The sequence below is a fragment of the Cyrtonyx montezumae genome, unplaced genomic scaffold (genome assembly GCF_038088225.1).
Source record: "Cyrtonyx montezumae isolate F1298 unplaced genomic scaffold, pur_monq_1.0 scaffold_7, whole genome shotgun sequence".
Classification (NCBI taxonomy): Eukaryota; Metazoa; Chordata; class Aves; order Galliformes; family Odontophoridae; genus Cyrtonyx; species Cyrtonyx montezumae.
In genome coordinates this window covers 260,542-276,101 of record NW_027072078.1, presented here as the reverse complement: position 1 = coordinate 276,101, position 15,560 = coordinate 260,542, and the positions used below count along the sequence as shown (strand labels likewise).

Below are 15,560 nucleotides of genomic sequence, written 5' to 3'. Positions count from 1 at the left end.
GAAGACAAGCCCAAATGCAACAGCCACAGAATACTGCTTACCTTTAGTAGACATCAAGCACACAGACATCACTAATAAGACACACTTTACTTCCACTGCCAACCCCTAAATGAGGTTTGGGAAGGGGTAGATCCTGGCTCCACCCCTTCCAGCTCCTCAGGTGCACTGCATTCATTGCATGCAGCTGAGCTCCCCTGGGTTGGCCCTGCCTTCCCACCAGGTGCTCCATCACTGCTTCAGACCCTGACTCAGCATTTCCACTACATACCTGTACTGCTGTGCTGAGATGTCCTCTGAAGACTTCTGGCATTCATAACAGGGTGAAAGTAGTCACAAGCAATCTTGTTTGTGTTCCTAGCCTCCAGGAATTGCTTAGTTTCTATGGCCTCTTCAATCCTTGACCAACCTGCTGTGACTGTCAACAAGGAAGCCAATTGGAGAAGTGATTTTCAGGCATTTATCAACTGCTGCCTGGCTTGAAATCCACTGAACTGATTTAATGCAGACCATCTAGCAGCCATTAGCTGGTTGTGGCATGGACTGTGGCGGACTGCAACCAGTGACCTAGAGAGGAAAGAAATAAAAGTTATTGTTTAACCTCTTGATCAGTTGGATATCATAGACTAGAAATGTTCAGTGAAAAATAGAAAATGGTGCAGTATCGTTTGCTGACTAGATTTTACCCTTCCTGCTTCTTCTAAGAACATCACCTACTTAGCTCCCTCCGAGACTGAATCTATGATATAAATAAAAGCAGCTAGGGAATGTGGAGTAGGACCTTTGTGCTGTCTACTTCAGGAAAGTGATGATTTAATGGGAACAGAGCAATTAGGGCTGATGTCTATAACAGGTCAGATTAAATACTTAATTTTGCAAATGTTTAAATGCTCCATCAGTGATTAATGTTACACTAAACAAATACAGCCACCGGGTAAATGCTATTTATTTAAAACTTTGGGGGTTTTTGTGTGTGTGGTTCATTTTTCCCCCAAATTTTAAATTTAACCCTTATTCCCTCTGATAGGATGAGTTATCCAATCCATTTTCAAAACACCAACTACTTGTAGAGCACTGTCCCTCAGCACTGCCTATGTATTATGTTCATCAAGCCAAAGGCCAGTGTAGGGCGTGATTTGTTTAACAGTGCAAGAGAATTTCCTCAATACACTGAAACCATAACCACAGCACTAGTCCCTGAAATACCCTGAGGGACACTGGAGGCCAGTATCATATGTAAGGAGCTGGTATTAACATTCATTCTAAATTAAGCTTCTTTTCCCTACACACGCTTAGATCTTAAATCCTCTTTAACAGGAGGTTTGAAAACGTTTTAAACTATCTGCCCAGGGTTTTGTGTTTGTTTTCTTTCTTTCTCTATAAAGCATTCCCATTACGCTCCCGTCTCAGATAGCTCAGCCTATCCCTCTCAGCCCTGCCATGTGCCCACAACTGCGGGATCTGCTGACCACCCTTCTGCTCACCCAGCAGGGGCATGACTCGTCCACAGTGGGCAAGCGGGTGGAACTTGGCCAGGCTGCTCTATTTAGAATTACAGTTCCAGGGCTGATGATTACATTGGCAGGAGTCAGGAGCGACTGCACTGAGACTGAAAGCTTGATGTTGATTTCTAGCACAGATAGATAGCTGGCGGGCAGGAGATCAACATTAGGCATTATGCCTTGGGAGCATCTCCTCACACAGCTTTGCAGAGAGCTCTGTGAGCTTTGCAGGTCCCTGGGACAGACAGGTCCAGAATCAGGGCTGGATTCACCCACAACTCGCTAGGACAGGACTGTGCTTTTGTAGTGGCCCCCTTAAAACCCTTCAGAATTGAGACAGGACCTTACCTACCTTGCTCCAGAACTGGAGCAGCTGGGTGGAACTCAGCAGCAAAAGGGAAAAAAAAAAACCACAACAGTTTTGCCTTTTGTGTTGCTGTTAAGTAACAGTTGCACTCAGGATGCCACCATGCCCACCTTGCACACAAATCCCAGCCGTCTTCCTCAGCAGCTCATTACAGTCATTAACAAGTCCCAAAGAAATGTGTAGGCTCTTCAGGAGAAGCCGTCCTGGGAACTGGGAAAGCAACAGCACTAAGGGTTAAGCTGCAATGACCTGCAGCAGACCAAAAAGACAGGAATATGAGACAGCCCCATGTTTCAGCATACTTTGCTATTTACCATCCACAGCCTCTGCCAGCTGTAGCAGGGAAGGGAAGAAGGGCTGTATTTTGTATTTATTGGCACTTTGGCTGTGATCAGCCCCTGTGGCAGCCACAGAATGCCCACTCCCACACCCAGCTGGTGCTACAAAAGCAGGGCAGGCACAGTGAGGCTGGAAGAGCTCTCCTCCACGAGCTAAAAACCAACACCTCGAGGCAGGCCCCTCAGCAGCACACCTGCAAGCAGGCAATGGGCCGCATCCTTCCATCCTGCAGCAACCTGCTGGCCGCGGGGCTGAGCACGGCTGAATGAAGAGCACGGCTGAAGAGCACGGCTGAAGAGCACGGCTGAAGAGCACGGCTGAAGAGCACGGCTGAAGAGCACGGCTGAAGAGCACGGCTGAAGAGCACGGCTGAAGAGCACGGCTGAAGAGCACGGCTGAAGAGCACGGCTGAAGAGCACGGCTGAAGAGCACGGCTGAAGAGCACGGCTGAAGAGCACGGCTGAAGAGCACGGCTGAAGAGCACGGCTGAAGAGCACGGCTGAAGAGCACGGCTGAAGAGCACGGCTGAAGAGCACGGCTGAAGAGCACGGCTGAAGAGCACGGCTGAAGAGCACGGCTGAAGAGCACGGCTGAAGAGCACGGCTGAAGAGCACGGCTGAAGAGCACGGCTGAAGAGCACGGCTGAAGAGCACGGCTGAAGAGCACGGCTGAAGAGCACGGCTGAAGAGCACGTGGGGTCCGGAGCTTGGGGTGCCCGGCACCGAGGCTGCCTTAGGGACACGGGCCCAGCGCAGCCCTGAGTCATAGGGCAAAGGCCAGGACCAGGTAGGGAACATCCTCCCGCCTTCCCCGCTCGGGCTTTAGGACCTCTGGGGCCTCCGTAGCCCCGCCCCCCTCCTCTCCCATTGGTCACACTGCTCCTCCCGTCCCGGCCCCAACATGCGCCTCTCCGCAGGGGGTGTGAGGGGAGGGGCGGCCTCCTCCGTACGTCATGAGCAGCGCGCTCGCTGATTGGCTGCGGGCGGCCCCGCCCTCTGCTCAGGGACCCCAAATCCTGCCTTAGGGGGCTGGGTTTTACCATCTTCCCTTGCTTCTCAGGTATGACGAAATGACAGGAGCTGGTCAGGAAGGCTGAATGCAGATTTCTCCCAGCAATACCCCTGATTCACAGCATGTTGCCCAAATTCCAAGGTGAAGAATCATGGTTGCATATTTGCTGAGTTAGTCATCCTGCAGAGAAGATCAAATGGGACTGACACGGAGCTCAGAGGCATTGCTGGAGGTGAAGCTTCCCTGTCAGGGAGCAGAGCTGGGTGAGGACAGAGCAGGGGACACATCCTGGAGGTGCCACGCAGGTCTCTGGCTGTCCCTGCCTGGCTGCAGCTTGGGCTTTATGCCTGACAAGTGCAGTGTTATGCTCTGATGCCCGCTGCTATTTTTATTTCTTTCATCACAAGCACTCTTTGCAGTAGGATGTTATCAGTACCATGCACTTCCAGCAGCTCTGAGCTGTACACCTGGTAGTCCACTGTGTTCTGAAGGGTCATGAAACATACCTGAAAAACCCCTTCAGATTTGTTCCTTCCCCTTTTCTTGCTGTCTGCCTCCTTCCCCTCATGTCTTTTCCTGTTTTCTGTGTGGTTTTTTCTTCTGCTTTTGAAGCCCAAGCGGTGCCCATGAGTAGCTGATGAAAGCGTTTGTGTGCTGGAGTCCTCTTCTCAAACCTTTTTGACAAACCTTCACCAATTGCTCTGCAATTCAGCAATTGCTTTGCATGCTTCAGAAACAAGGCTGCATCCAGGCTGTGTGTCAGTGCATTGCCACACTTCTCTTTGTCCTGAGCAGCTCTGCAAGGAGCTCTCTTCCCCATGAAGATGAAATGCTGACTTTATGTTTCTGCATTGCAGCTCTTCAAATAAGAAAAAAAAGGAATCAGCTGTCCTACAGCAGTAACTGTGTCCTGGGGTGGTGTTGCTGGCCGAGGCACCAGGCATTGCAGTTCATGAAAGCATTGGAAAGGCACAGGTATTCAGGACTAATAAGTAGAGCATTTGTTCTAGGAAGAAACTGAGCTTTCTCTGAATTCGACATGGCATTTCACCCCAAAGGGTGGATGCTGTGAAATCAGAGACGGAAAGATGTGTCTTACACTTGCTCCCCTGCAAAATCAGGCACTGCTGGCTGCTCAGGGCTGCCCTGCTCTCTTGTGTTGTGTTGTCACATTGGCTTCCTCCCAACGTGCATCATTTCAGCTATGAAAGGATGTCCTCTTGCTCTAAGTGACTGCAGTAAGACTGTCCCCTGGACCCACAGTGCTGGGATGGGAGCTTGGTGGTCCTAAACTGCACAGACACTACTCCAGACCAAAGGTCGTGCAGCAGCTTACGGAACACTGCTGGACAAACTGGGCTATGGGCTCTTGGTGAATCCATAATCGTGACTGTTTATTGATTGAGTGCAACCAAAGAAGACTTGGAGTGCCAAGTTGGGCGGCACTCGGAGCGCTGCCCTGTAACGCACTGCAGCCGCTGCCTTCTGCTGCTCCTCCCATCAGTCCTTCAGCTGCAGCTTCTGCATCGCCTCCACCAGGCTGTTCACTGCGGACTAGAAAGAAACAAAGCATGTGTAGAAATAGGACAAACAATCTCAGGAGATCTCATGAGGAAAGTCTGATGGGTAAACCTTCCAGAATGCCCCCATGCAGAACAGCACGTTCCCGTCATTCGGGTTGCTGACGTTCCAGAACATGTTGCCTAGGATAAATTTTGTGCCCTGCTGCTGGAACATGGCTTCAAAGTTTTCAGTCCCTGACGAGGCAAGCTTCTTTGTCACAGCAAAACCCTCTGGCCATTACCAACTGTGTCCTTCTCGAGCCAGAGGAAGTGTGAAGAAGTTTCCATGGGGTGCTACGACTCCCAATGGGGCACTATGGGTCCCTAGTGGTGCCTATGCTTCCAGTAGGGAGCTGTGGCTCCCAGTGGGTCTCTATCACAGAATTGCAGGGGTTGGAAGGGACACCTGGAGATCATGGTGTCCAGTCCCTGCACAAAGCAGCTCCCCAGCCCAAATTGCATGGCAAATCCCTGTCTGTTTTGTATTGAGGAGCCCAGAAGTGGACACAATCCTCCAGGTGTGGCCTCACCAGGGCTGAGTAGAGGGGGAGGATCACTTCCCTCAACCTGCTGGCCACGCACTGAATGCACCCCAGGATCCCACTGGCCTTCTTGGCCACCAGGACACCCAGGTCCCTCTCCTCAGAGCTCAAACAAGGGAGACTACATCCACTGCTCTCCTCCCCGTCCACCCAGCCAGTAATGACATCGCAGAAGGCACCAGGTTAGTCAGGCATGACCTCCCCCTGGTCAACCCGTGCTGACTACACAGCTGGGTGCTTTTCTATTACATCACTTCCCTTGGGGTTTTACCATCTCTTCTGTGCACTGAGAACAAGCGAGCATGTGCCTGTGTTCACCAAGGACTCACCTCCATACGTGCAGCAGCAGCTCTCAGAGAAGCCTTCATCATTTCTGCTCTCCTCTCATCTTCTTCGTCTCTGTTCTCTTCTCCTTTCTAAAGAGCGAGAAAAAACAGATGAATTAATTTTGTCAACACCAAAACTGCAGGAACGTGGGTACCATAAAAACAGATAGCAGAAAAAAGACAAAGGAAATTGGACTAGGAACCCTCTCAGTGAATGATGCTCCCAGGGGGACGTGCAGAAGACTGTCATGTAGTGAATGGATCAAGACGGGGTTACGCATTCTGGCACACCCTTGCCTTTGGACTCTGTAGCCTTAAATTCATTTTCCCCTCTCCAGAGAAGGAAAAGCAAACCCTAAGCAATCTCAGTGTGCACACTAAGGGCAGCAGCTCAGCAGGGCGGGTCCCACAGCACTTTCTCACCTCTTTTCTTGGAGATCCGTTCTGGGACAGGCCCAGGGAGTGCTGCTGGAGCCGGCACGCTGTCTCCACTTGGACACATCACCCTGCTGTGCTCACCCCTCACTCTCTTATGGGCAGGGAGTCACTCTGTTTGTTTCTCTTCCTCCAAGTCCTTGCGCTTTCTTCCAGCCAGGGTCTCAGAGAGAGAGAGTGGGGGTTCACTGCAGGGGAAGGTCTTCCCCCTGGGCTGGGACCTGCTTTGCAATGAAGCCCTCCGGTCTGGACGTGGGCTTTGGATTTTGTTCTTCGACGATCTTTCTCAGAAGGGACAGCATTCACACGGCTCTTTCCATTTCTCTCAGCAACGACAAATAAGGTTGAAAGAGAGTCCAGCACTGCTTTCGGTCTGCACAGTGGGCCACAGTACTCGGAAATCCCATCTTGACTGTTCACGGCCGTGGATCTTAGGATCTCGGGTTCACTTTTCAAGTCAGGACAGGAAAGGTCACTGTAAAGATTCAGGGATTCAGAGCCCAAGCAACATGCAACAACAACAGTTCCAGGAAGGAACAGACAGAAAACCCAACTAGAAAGACAGTGCACCAAACCCAGATGCCTGTTGTGTGTCTGTACCTCTCTTGGAGGCTGTGCCACACTCCGTAGCCCTCCCCTGCCTTTCCACAAAGCCGCGCTTCACAGGAAGGTCACTGACATCAGCCTCTGACAGAAAGGAGACAAGAATTATTTGAAGAGCATCACTCGGGAGAACGACGTTAGCAAAGCCAACCACAAACTTCTCATCTTCAAGCCTAGCTTCTTCCATTTGCCTGCCCACTGCTCCAGCCCTGCTTCATTTCTGCAGTCAGCATAGATCTGCAGTGTCCTTCCCTCTCTCCTCTGTCACACGCACCCCTTCATGCAGCCTTTGGTGTACCCACACCACAGCTCACAAGAGGCTCGTACCTGCCGAGGCTTTCCGTTTCCCTGCTTGCCCGGCACCGTGCCATGGACACGCAGGCTCCGTCCCTAAAACAAAATATCATTTGCTGATGTAACAGGAACCAGGAGGCAGTAGCAGTATTGTCCCATTAGCCCATGGCTGCCCCCAAAGAAACAAAGACACTGCTTTTACAGCCAACACACAAACTGATGTGTAAACCACAACACGCTTACAAAAACCATTACGAGTCTCATTCCTGCTCAGGTGGCAGCAAAGGAAGCCCGGTTTGCCTGACAGCTCTACACTCTGCAGAGCAGAGGTGCATCAGCAAACAAAACACTCTTGGGTGTACAAGTGGAGGAACATTTTTTTGGACTCTAAAAAGTATTCACTCAACTCTAAGCACAATTTGTACACAGATTTCCATCTCACTGATGCCACCAACTGCTGCTGTTGGCCTCTCAGTGTTTCCACAATGGTTATTTGACATCCCCTACAGCACTGCACCTGCTCTGAAGTAATACTCAGAATTCATTCTTGCACATCACATGTGCAGTGTGCAAGAAGAAACTCACTCCTGTGTGGTGGTAAGTACAGTCCACCTCCATCGCGTCCCACAGTGTGCCGAGAGGTGCAGATGTGTCTCTGCTGTACCCAAAAACATGGAACTGCACCACGATGCTTCTGGAGAGAGAAAGGAAGAAACATTGGTGAACGAGCAGCCAAGGTTTGCAGAGAGGTTGTAGATGGTGCCAGAGGTGGGATATGAGAGTGCTGAGACACTATTTATCACTAAGGGAAAATACAGGCTGAGCCACCTCTGTGCTATTAGCTCAGGCTGTGTGCAGCAAGTGCACAATCCAACAGGTTATTGTGCCACTGGGATACCCATGTGCCATAGGGACATCCACATCTCATTGGGATGGAGACCCATGCACCACTGGGACACCCATATGTCAATGGGACATCCGTGTGCCACTGGGACACCCATATGTCAATGGGACATCCATGTGCCATTAGGGCACCAGCGTGTAACTGGGACACCAACGTGACATTGGGATGGACACCCACATGGCATTGGGACACCCATATGCCATATGGACACCCATGTGCCTGCTCCACCCTTAGGGTTCTAGAGTTTCTGCTCCACCCCTTCTCCTTAGAAACAAGGAAGAAAACCCAAGCAAAAGAAACCCAGCCATACCTTTCCACAGGTAGAGCAGAAGCGGTCGTCTCCTTGCTGAGCCATGACCACTGAAGTGTCCGAGGAAGCTCAGGCTCTGAGGGTCTCTTCACAGGAACTTCCCTCGCTCTCAAATAGAGCCCGCTTCACTCCTTGACTACCTTGCTCCCTGAGATCTCCTTTAAAAAGGGAACCCTGCAGAAAGTATCCACAAGTGAAAAATCATAAGGAACAAGCATTTTCCCAGCATCCTTCTGTCATGTAATTTAGCCTCTGGAGGAGGGCAATGTCTGTAAATCAGCTGGCTGCAAGAGCTGCTGGGCAGCTTGTGTCTGACTGCCATGGCTCCCACCAGCAAGTATCCCTCTCCATCTCCTCGGCAGCTCTGCACACAGCTGGTGTTGCTGTCGTGAAGAAGTCTCGCTCTGTCTTTGAGTCTTGCTGCAGCACTTTGGGAATCTGAGAGACCTCCAGCTCTGGCTTACCCAGGCACAGCAGCACTCCTTCTCCCTCCTGGCTGACACATAGCACAGTGGCGGTGCCACATGGTCAGCACTCATCAGCCTCCCCCTGCTCTCACCGCTAGCCGGGATGAGGGTGGACGTAGCGTGCCCACCCTCGTGCACAGCTCACGGCCGTGACACTCCCTGGTGGCAGCCATGGCCCAAAGCACACAGTGCTTGACGTGTCCTCAGACAGTCCGTGTCCCAGCTGGGCATCTGGCTTTCTGCTGTTACCTCAGAGGGGCTTTGCTCAATATTTCCTGATATGGCGCACCTGTGCATCACTAAGGCACAAATTGCACTCTATGAAGTCAGCACTCTCCTTCTTTTTTAACATCTGACATGAAGGCAGGGCCCTGGCAGCAATTTTCCAGGGGAGTAATGGTAAGTTTCAGCATCCTCACCAAAAACGTGGCATGAAATCTCAACAGGAACCCACTTCCCCTGGAAACAGCCATACAGAGGGGTGCCGCTGGAGCTGGAGCTCCTCCCCAGCCCAGCTTTATCTTGAGACACCTCACAGCGACCACCCAGCACCAAGCCCAGCTCACCTGCTTGGCCTGCTCAGCCTCAGCTGTGCCCAGCTCACGCACACGCCGCAGCGCTGCTTCTGATGGGCTGTCCCAGTGTGGTCACTTCCAAGAAAGCCCAGAGCTCAGTCTTGGTGTGCAGCACGCTCACCAGAGCACCAGCTCTGCTCACCTCCTGGGGAACAAATGCTCCCACCCCGGCAAGGACTGTGACCTCACTGAGTTCTCCCATCGCTTCTGCGCTTTCATCTTAAGCAAAGGGCATGGTCACCTCCCAAATTTTAGGAAGCCAACACCAGGGTCAGCCAATGGGGTTATATGAACTAAAATAATGGAGAAATTCAGATGAGTCTTGTGCAGCCAGCTCAGGTCATCCTCTCGCTCAGGCACTGCACAAATGGACCCAGGAGAAGTTGCCCCCGGGCTGCCTCCAGCTTGGAGGCCAGAAGGATTTGGGCTACCAAGCAATCAGCAAGCATTCGGATGAACCAGCCCTCTGGGTTTGATGGGGACACACAAGTCCTTCTTCGCAAAGCCAGCTTGGCTAAGGCAGAATAGCTCTGTTGTAGGGCCACAGCTCTCCATGGCCAGGTGCTGCTCCAGCACTGGGGCTGGATTTCCTCCTGGGCACCCACACGTGCTCTGACTCTCCTGCAGGTTTTTGCAGGGTTTGTGGCTTTCTGCAGGGGAGCTTCTCACGTTGCAGAAGAACATCATTCCTGCCTCCTCTGGCACCCTACCGGGAGCTGCTGCACAGCTTATCAGCCTGGATTCATCCTCCCAGCAGCAGCTGCTCCTGCACTGCCACCAGCTGCATAAGCTGACTTGCAAGGCAGAGGGAGGCACTGTGTGATGGGTGCAAATGGAGGAGCCCAGGTCTGTGTCACAGCTGTGCATTGCAGCCTTGGGAAGCAATTAGCAGCAGCAGCTTTTGTCATCAGCAGCCATTGCAAATGGAGTGGGACCTCTGACCTGCAGTTATTGCTGTGGTCAGAAAAATTCCTTGGGCACCATTCCATTGGGAAGGAAATCCTTTTTTCCCTGCCATGCCACATCCATCCCTCCTCTCAGGGTTGTGCTGACGCAGTGCCATGTTTTTGGGATTTTTGTCTTTTTGCATTCCACACCATCCCACCACGTGGTTCATGGGGAGCTACAGTGAGTGCTGCAGCTCTGTGGGCTTTCAGCAGTGCTGGTACCCACCTCAGAAGAGCACTCCCTCTCCCTGCAGACGTCACCGTTCTGTTTCCAATTTCCACTCAGAGGACAGGACAGCAGTGCCTGTGAGTCATGAGACAGCCCCTCCTGCTCCTGCCCCTCCCTGTGCTGTGTGTGCACTGCCTGTCTCACCGTCAGCATGACACTGAGGCCTTCACATTGGGACACTCTTTCTAATTTCTCTGATTCATCGGTGCCAATCCCAACAGTGTGACACTGTGATCTTCTGCTACAAGTCAGCTGATGAGTTTCACCCTATCTGCATTGTAAGAGAAGCTCTCTAGCCTTTAATAAATATAGCACAATGGATGTTTAAGAAATAGCACAATGAATGGTTCTGTTTATGCTTTTGGCTTTTGACTGCCTTATTTTCTTCAGGGTATCTGCCTTGCACTTTTCCTCCACAGTTTTACTGATGGTGCATGCTGCATCTATCAAATTCTGCTTTACTGAAGGAATGACACATGTATGAATCTCTTCCAACCTGAGGCCTTCCACTTTACTGAAATGTACTTGAGGATTTCAAGGCACCTTGACTAGTAAAGCTTGAATGCATTTAGCTCAGCACTGGAAATGTTTGATTCAATTTCCTGATTATCACTGTTAACTTCCACACTTCTGAAGAGGAGCAGACAGAAATGAGAGAGCCAGATTTAGTGCTTTACGTGCATAGCACAGAATCACAGAATTGCAGGAGGTGGAAGAGACCTCAAGAGATCATTGCTTTCTTCTTGAATCCCAGGACTTGGCTTAGCATGAGTATCAAGAATCTTACACAGGGAACGTTGCTGGAGTCTGTTTTTGGAAGCGCCTTCTGCTTCTATGCTGGATTATTTTGTAGCTTGGCAATGATACAATGACATTGAGGAGCATTTATGAAGCTGGATCATGGAAACATTGGGTTTCTGTGGGTATTTTTTGCTCAACATAGAGTAAACTGAAAAGAGATCTAATTCTGTCTTTAGCTGTTTACCACAGCTAAGTCTTACACTGCTAGAGAAATACTGAGACAGAAGAAAAATGTCAGGATGGGGCTGAAAGTAAATTGTCTTCTCTCACCTCCACACCTCTTCCAAAAAATTCTGGGCTTATAGGAAATGAAAATTAAGAAGTGTCTAGGCAGTACTAGCTGCAGATTGTTACCAAAGAGAATTTCATAGTAAAAGTAGGTTCTCTTTTCAGATTTGAGGAAAAAATTGTGCTGTTTGTAAGCAGAAAATAGGAATATGTTTCTCAGAGTTTAGTATGTAACTCTTCACTGAAACTGGGAAACTAAGAAACTTAATTCTCCTACAGCCAAGTAAATTTTTGTCTGAAGTGTGCAGCAGCAGATCCAGCCGTGTCGCTAACAGGCCATCTGGTAAGCGGCCTTATGGCCATGTTCTGTTTGTGCTGAATATAGAGTAAAGACTAGAGGAGAAAGACCCTTTCCTGTCCCCTTTCAGCAGAAATATGAACCTACGTACTTGGTATGAAGCATTTCATCTCCTCCACTGAAGTCCTTGTTTGAATTCCTACAATGTGCTCTTTTCTTTTATTTACTGCCTAGTAACTTATTCTGCTCAGGTGCTGCCTTCATTTCATTTCTCCTAAAGTCAAGTAAATTTTTGGCACTTAATAATAAATATTTTCTACTCATTTTGACGTTTTCATAGCACACACAAATCAATTGCCTGGCATCCACCAGCAACAAAGATACCATGAAAAAAAGCACAGCTGACCTCAGGAGTTAACTTTCCTCACCAAGGAGGAGTGAATGGACAACAATTTCTTTCATCAAACGCAACTTCAGTTCCTGCTCATCAACATGGTAAAAAAAGTCCTTCTGGAAGCAGAAACTTCCTGATCAACACATCTGCTTTTGCTGATTAGGAAGCTGGATACAAGGAATTACATCTCAGAGGATATAGGGGAAGTAGAAGCTACATATCACTAAGCAAAAGAAAACATCAGATTACTAACACATGTCATCTGTATCATTCATACTGAGCTGCTGGACCTTCCTTACACATCTTTCCAGTGAGCATGGGGAGACAGTTTTCTGGGTGATGCTTTCAGTCTGCCTGCTGGTTGCAAAGAAACCAGTTTATGTGCAACCCTCCTCTGAGTTTCAAAGGAGAGAAGGACCTGATATTTTAAATTAAAGTCTACAGGCAGGTGTAGATCTGGAACTTCCATGTGGCACCTCGGCATGTGTGGGGGCTATCTGTAAGAAGCCTGGGGCAGTGGCTCCCAGGAGGAGCTTCTTAAGCTCCATCTCCTTTATGGGAGATTTTTGTCTGCCCTCCAAAACCTGCAGCTCATGACACAGAGCCATTTGTCACTAGGTGACTTGTTCAAAATCTATCATGAATACAGTGTTTACTACCTAGTAACAAGAGTTTGGCAGCCGACATAAGCTGCCTTCTGCATTGATTCAGACCCCAGGGGGCACACTTGAGAAACCTACCCAGCTCCCTTCACTGAAAGGCTTACCAGCACAGCAGCCCACATGCAGTGCCAGCAGTGCTGTGCCATCAGTGTTGCCCAAAGCAGGCTAGGAAAGGATTGTCTGACTACTGTTTCCCTGAGGACCTCCAGGAAATGAGATGTATCTCACGAGCTTCTCAATCAGCAAAAATTGGAACAAAAACAAATAAAACAGTTGGTGGTCTCAACTGTGTTTCTTGAGGTCAAAAGCTTTCCTAGTGATGGGCACTGATTGTTCCCCCTATTTAGAGCTCTTAGCAAAGAAGTCAGCAATGAAATTACAACGGAGAGGAAAGGTCAGGCAGACAGAAGCACTTGGGTTCCTTGCTTCACGTAAAAGAAGCCTGAGCTTCCACTGTGACCAATACGAATATTGGTGCCTATGCAGCAACCAGGACCTGGACACACCTGACCCACATGCTGTGATTGTTAAAATGTTGTCGCAGTTTCAAATTTGTCTACAAAGAAGGAAGAATTAGCATCTCCAGAAAGTCTGCTCAGAGGTTTTGTTCAACACTCCGTTCCCCTGGAGGCATTCGTCTTATTCATCGGTTAGAGAGAAAGAACTGGAACTATAAAACCTCCAAAAATTGGACAAAATGGGTAGTCATGAGTTGTGGCCTTATCCAAGTCACCTTGTGTACCAGCTGTGATGACAGAACCTCCCTCACCTCCCGCTAGTCACCACAGTACCTGCTTCTAGTCCAAGCTGCTCACCGCAGGGAGGCATTTGTCCACTGATCCAGGTGGATGCTTCACTCAGATTTGAAGCTTCAGGCTTCAGCCACACAGTTGTCAGGTCACAGATGGAGATCCATATGGGCCCTTTGTTGTACGGTTGTCTCCCCTGACACTGCTTGTTTCCAAGCCAAATAATCTCGGTGTGTCAATTCACTGCTAGCACTTATTCCTGGTCCTTTTCATAGGATACTGCCTTTTCATAGGGCTTCAGCAGTAGTTCTCCTGCTAATTAAACACATCTTTACCAGAGCTTGTAATAGACCAAGCCAAACACAAGCCAAAACTTCATTTCAACATTAGGGACTTACCAGTGATAAACAGGAAGAGGACTCAAATCACAAAGCGGGTCGCTAATTTTGTAACGCTCATTCCCATGAGCAACACATCTGTGGTTATGCAAACCTTATAGGCACGGTTTCTATTACAAGCTAACATCAATATTTTCATTGCTAGCAACTTCACTGCAAATATGCATCTTTGTCAGTAAAACTCAGAACATTTCAATCACATCTGGAATCTTATTTTCATTCATTAGCACATGGCCTCATTTTTTAAAATCGGGATTTAAAAAAAAAAATAAACAGTTACTGAAGACACTGTTTCTCTGTGTTTAAATATGCATTCATATTCATGGATGACCATGTCTACCAGAGCAGATCGCAGATACTAAGATATCCTAAAGACTCAGTGGAGACACCCTCAGAATCTTAAATTTAAGGAGTTTCAGGTAAATCCATACCATGCTCCTACGTGGGGTCTGGCAGAAGGTTCTCATTGTATGAAGATGCTGAGGTTTGTCACAGCAGTGAGCAGAAATCAGTCTTTGGTGGGCAATGGATCAACTTCTTCAGATTGTGCTGCATCTCTTTCCATCAGAGGCGTAATCTTAAGTCTCCTCCCATTACGGGTGTCTAGGTCTCATTCCTCTCTCTCTCCTGAGGTGGTCATGTAAGTGGAAAATCTTCCGGCATGCAATAGTTACTGATGGCACGTGTCATATCAGAGGGCAACTCTGGAGGTTACAATGAAACATAAAATCAAATGAAACATAAATCGCTCCATTATACAAAACAAAACTGGTAATAAGTTTCCTAAGAAAATATGTGATTTTAGTGGCAATTTTCCTATGCCATATTTCAATACTCAGGAATGTCACAAGTTTAAAAAGTCACCATTTCACAATAAACAGTGTGTTTCAATGCCAAATGTTGGCTTCTTTTCACTTGAACATCACTGATTCTTGGGAATGTTTCAGTAGCTTTCAGTACATTAGTCAGTTCCAGCTACTACTCTCTAAAGGAGAGTAAAGGGGGAGGGGAAAATTCCTAGCAGAGCAAACAGGGTTTAGGATGACAGGAGCTCCTCAGTGCAGAGTAGGAAGGTGAGTTTGTGTTTGACCCACTCTGTCCAACCCGTCCCTCTCTTAACTTTAGCTTGAAGCAAGCATCGGATCCCAGTGTAAACTTTCCCATCTGTGTTATTCTATTAACTGAAAGGGAAAAGGATTAGCATGTGTACTTGTCACATCTTTTGACCTGCTGCATACTGAGACCGAAGGTAATGTTAAAGCAAACAGCATTCTTCTCCCCCTGCCAGGATAAGCAGGGCATGGGGGCAGCATTCTGCTAAAAGAGAAGAAAGCCAGACCACGTAACACCAAGTACGTGCCCTGTTCAAAAACAGATCTTGGAAGCTGCACACTTCCAAAGGGTACACCTTAAACAGGGCAAGACACACAGGGAAAACATCTGAGAGGAAAGTTCCCCTTGCTGCCAAGCGCCAGATGGAGGAGGGCCTTCCCACAGAAATAGCTGCAGAAACCACTGCCAGGTGAGGAGGTCTCACTCGTCCTGCTGCGAAGAGTGTAGTGGATGACTGAAATTATGTACTCTGATGAAAACACTTGCTCCAAAGAAGGGGGCTGGAAT

At 48.9% G+C, this 15,560-nt stretch overlaps 1 long non-coding RNA gene across 1 annotated transcript; it reads right to left on the bottom strand.

Annotated features, from left to right (window-relative positions):
* Positions 1 to 4,585: 4,585 nt before the first annotated feature.
* On the bottom strand, positions 4,586 to 6,391 carry LOC136057838 (uncharacterized). Its single transcript, XR_010623081.1, has 3 exons — positions 6,070 to 6,391; positions 5,650 to 5,736; positions 4,586 to 4,770 (listed from the first exon to the last, which is right to left on the bottom strand). It is a non-coding gene; the product is annotated as an uncharacterized LOC136057838 (long non-coding RNA).
* Between the last annotated feature and the right edge of the window lie 9,169 nt (positions 6,392 to 15,560).